Raw genomic sequence first — 4,805 nt, 5'->3', positions numbered from 1 at the left:
GTGAAAGATATTGGTGTGTGTTTTTCTTTCCTTGAAATGTCTTTGTCTGGTTTTAAATTAGGAATATTTCTTCTGTTTCTATCTTTTGATAAAGATTATAGAGAATTGGTATATATTTTTTTCCTTAAATATTTAGTTGAATTCACTAGAGAACCCAATGCTTTCTGTCTTGGAATATTATTAATTATGCATTAAATTTCTTTAACAAATATAGGCCTATTCAGATTGTCTATTTCTTCTTGTTTGGGTTTTAACAGATTGTGCCTTTCAGAAAATTCATCCACTTCATCAGGTTATCAAATTTGTGTCCTCTTCCTTTTTTGCTTAGCACAGATAGAGATAGATTTTATCGATCTTTTTATAGAACAAGCTTTTGGTTTTGTTGGTTTACTCTATTGACTTCCTATTTTCAGTTTCATTGATGTTTGCTCTAATTTTTATTATTTATTTTTTTCTGTTCACTTTGGATTTTATTTGCTTTTCCTTTTCTAGTTTTCTAATGTGGAAACTTTAATTGTTGATTTTAGATCTTTTTTTTTCTAATATATGCATTCAATGCTATAAATTTCCTTCTAAGCATGGCTTTCCCTGCATTCCACACATTTTGATAATTTGTGTTTTCATTTTCATTTAGTTCAAAATAATTTTAACTTATTTTAAAAATTCTTCTTTGACCCATGTATTATTTAGAAGTCTTTAGTCTCTAAGTATTTGAGGATTTTCAAGCTTTTTTCAAGCTATGTATTTGATTTCTATTTTAATTCTTTGTTGTCTGATCACAGACACTATGTGATTTTTATTCTTTTAAATTAGTGAAGGTGTGTCTTATGTCCCAGAATGTAGCCTGTTCTGGTGAATGTTCCATGTGAGTTTGAGAAGAATGTGTATTTTTTTGTTGAATAAAATAATCTATAGATATCAATTATATCCAGTGGAATTGGTATCCTTGCATTCTACTGTGTCCTTATTGATTTTATGTCTGCTGGGTCTGTTCATTTCTGATAGAGAGATTTTGAAGTTTCCAACTATAATAGTGGATTCATCTATTTCTCTTTGCAATTAATTCTATGTGTTTTTTTTTGCCTCACATATATTAATGCTCTGTTGTTTGGCATGTACATACTGAGAACTATTTTGTCTTCTTGGAGAACTGACCCCTTTATTCTTATATGATGTCCCTCTATCTCTGATAATTTTTTTGATCTAAATCTGCTCTACCTGAACTTAATATGGCTACTACAGCTTTCTTTTGATTAATGTTGTCAAGGGTATGTCTCTATCTCTTTACTTTTAATCTATATGTGTCTTTATATTTAAAGCAGGCTTCTTATAAACAACATATAGTTGAGTCTTATTTTTTTATCAGCTCTGACAATCTGCTTTTTAATTGGCATACTTAGACCATTGACATTTAAGGTAATTATTGATAAAGTTTGATTAATATCTATCATATTTGCTACTGTTTTCTATTGTCCTTGTTCTTTGTTATAATTTTTATCTTTCACTTTTTTCCTGCCTGTTATGGTTTTGACTGAACATTTTATATGATTTCATTTTCTCTCTTTTCCTAGTATATCCATTACACTTTTTTTACTTTCTTTCAGTGATTGCCTTAGAGTTTACAACATACATTTATGACTATCCAAATTCACTTACAAGAAATACTACACTGCTTCGAAAGTACCCATACCTTCTAGTCACAAAATGACCTAAATTCTTCATTTCCATCCTTTATTTTATTGTTGCTATTCATTTCCTATATATAAATATACATAAACATTACACAGGAGATATATACATCTGTATAAATAATCAAACACATTGTTACTATTATTATTTTGAAAAACTATCTGTTAGATCAGTTATGAATAGGAAAAATAGAAGTTTTTATTTTATCATCACTTATTCCTTTTTCAATGCTCTGCCTTTTTTTATGTAGAGCTAGGTTTCCAACCTATCTAATTTTTTTTCTCTCTGATGAACTGCTTTTATTATTTCATGCAATATAGTTCCACTGGCAATAAATTCTGTCAATTTTTGTTTGTCTGAGAAAGTAGTTATTACTCCTTCACTTTTGAAGGATAATTTTGCAGAATACAGAATTCTTAGCACTTTAAATATTTCATTCCGTTCTTTCCTTGCTTGTGTGGTTTCTGAGAAGTCAGATATTTTCTTTACTTTGTTTCTCTATAGGTAAAATTTGTGTTGCATGTGTGACTTCTTTCGATATATATTTTTTAACTTGATTTTCTACAGCTTTAATATGATATACCTCTCTGTAGTTTATTTGGCATTTATCCTACTTGGCATTGTCTGCACTTTCTGCATCTGTGGTTTGGTGTCTGACATTAATTTGGAGTAACGCTCGGTTATTATTGCTTCAAATATTTCTTCTGTTCCTGTCTTTAATTTTCCTTTTTTGGTATTCCCATTATGCATATTTTATACTTTTTGTAGTGATCCCAAGTCCCTGAATATTCCATTCCATTTTTTCAGTCTTTGATTTTCAGTTTTGGAAGTGTCTGTTGACATATCCTCAAGTCCAGTGATTCTTTCCACAGTGTGTTCAATGTAGTGATGAGCTCATCAGACATTTTTAATTTCTGTTACCATGTTTTGATCTTAAGCATTTCTTTCTGACTCAAAATTTTAATCTCTCTTACATTACCTAACTGTTCTTGCATGTTGTCCACTTTCCAATGAAAACCTCTAGCATATTAACTATAGAGTTTTAAAATTGCTTATTTGTTTGTTTACAGCCATGCCACCCTGAACAAGCCTGATCCTGTCTGATCTTGGAAGCTAAATAGGGTCAGGCCTGGTTAGTACTTAGATGGGAGACCACCTAGGAAGACTAGGTGCTGCAGGCGTAAAAAATAAGGGATTGTAAACTGACAAGATCCTTGCAATCTGTGAGGTCAACCAAGGTTTGCCTCACCTAAAAAACAAAATAACTAACTAACTAACTAACTAAGTAAAATTGCTTGTTTGGTAATCTTAATACTTCTGCCATATCTGACTTTGGTTCTGATGCTTGTTTAGTTCCTTCGAACAATCTCTTCGCTTTACAGTATGCCTTGTAATTTTTTCCTGAAGCAGGGCCAGACATGAAATACTGAGTAAAAGGGACTGCAGTAAATAGACCTATAGTGATGTGGTGGTAAAGTATCGGACAGAGGAAGTGTTCTATACTCCTGTGATTAGTTTGAGTCTTAGCCTGTATCTCCAGTCTGTACTTTCACAAATGCTTCTCAGATTTTTTCAGACTTAAGTGAGACAGGATGACTAGAATTGTCTGGAGTTAGATATTTCTTTTCCCCCATGTTGAAGGCTAGAAAGGGTTAGAGTTGGATGTTTCCTTTACTCTAGGTCAGTTTGTTTCTGAAAAACCCCAATAGGTTAGGCTCCAATAAAATTGTTGTTTGAGGGCAGGCCTTACTGAGAACAGGATGTTCTGGTATATTTCCAAAAAAAAAAAAAAATTGTTTCTTTTCCCTTCCCTTTGACAGAAGCATGAGGGGATTTTTCTCTGATCTTCACTGTGAGAACTCAGGAAATCTCGTGGAGCTAAAATTCTCAAAAAGTATGAGCACTCTGCTATGACTGGGCTCTCCTAGAGTTTCTAACTTGCAGGCTTGTCTACTCTGATCATCCAAGAATTCGTCAATTACAGTTTAGGTTTTCTTACCCCAGCATTGGTTCCTGAAAAGGTTTTTACTTGGGGGTTTCTGCTCCAGTAAGTAGTGATTGTCTTTATCCAGACTATCTGACCCTCTAATTTGGAGGGCAGCAATTTGTCCTGTGACATTACTTTTCTGACAGATCTAAGAAGAGATGTTGATTTTTTCAGTTTGTTCAGCTTTTTACTTATTGTTAGGGCAGAGTAACAACTTCTAAGTCCCTTACACTTGAGAATGGAAACAAGAGGTCTAAAAGTACTTTTAACTCACAAGGCAGGATTATTATGACAAAAGCAATAAAAGAAATCTGAAATCAAAATTTTTGAAACAAATGGCTCAATGCCACCCCAGCCCTAAAGTCTTCAGATTTCATCTTCATTTGAATGTCATCAGCATTTTCTAATTTGCTTTATATCAGATTTATTGTGTCAATCAATATATATACTGTACATCAACATGAAAGTTAAAGTGTTGTTTCGTAATTTATTTATACTGTTTTTCTTTAACCAAATAATCAAATATATGATTCTAATTGATTCTAGAAAATATTAGTTAAGTAACTTTTAACATTTTTTGTTAAAAATCTATGTGATTATTATTTCTAAGGTTTCTTTTGCCACCAATTTAATAAACATTTTATTTAATGCTCAGATTCCAGTTAAGTGTGTTATTTAACAAGTAATAGTATAATTATATATATATAATATATATATTTAAGTCCTAGAACAAAATTAATAAGCATTCATCAAGATATATCTCTGAATTATGGTAAATACTCAAAATTAGTAAGTATTTACAAAGATACATCTCTGAATTACTACAATGAACAATGATTTACATAATAGAATTTATATTCAACTTTAAAAATAGGACCTTATGGTTTACATAAAATAAAGGTTCAAAAATTAAAGCAAGTTGTACGCAAAGAGTGCATGTTATACTTCTTTTCTCTTTCCCTTAACCTTCATTTAGTAAACCAGGAAAAAAGTGCTTGTAGGAGACAGAAAAGGTAGGGACCTTTGTTCTTGTGTTATCAAAATGAAAACAAGTTTTTTGCCCTTATTCATATTTAGTTAAGCACATCAATACATATGGCTAATAAAGCAGCAGTGTTTTCTGGTTTCT

The 4,805-nt window shown here is 31.4% G+C and overlaps 1 pseudogene; it reads left to right on the top strand.

Annotated features, from left to right (window-relative positions):
- Window positions 1-2,751: 2,751 nt before the first annotated feature.
- Window positions 2,752-2,870, top strand: LOC118609165 (annotated as a pseudogene).
- Window positions 2,871-4,805: the final 1,935 nt, after the last annotated feature.

Source organism: Rousettus aegyptiacus, unplaced genomic scaffold (assembly GCF_014176215.1).
Source record: "Rousettus aegyptiacus isolate mRouAeg1 unplaced genomic scaffold, mRouAeg1.p scaffold_m13_p_10, whole genome shotgun sequence".
Classification (NCBI taxonomy): Eukaryota; Metazoa; Chordata; class Mammalia; order Chiroptera; family Pteropodidae; genus Rousettus; species Rousettus aegyptiacus.
Note: the sequence above shows the minus strand (reverse complement) of the source record. Positions and strands in the feature narration are given on the sequence as shown.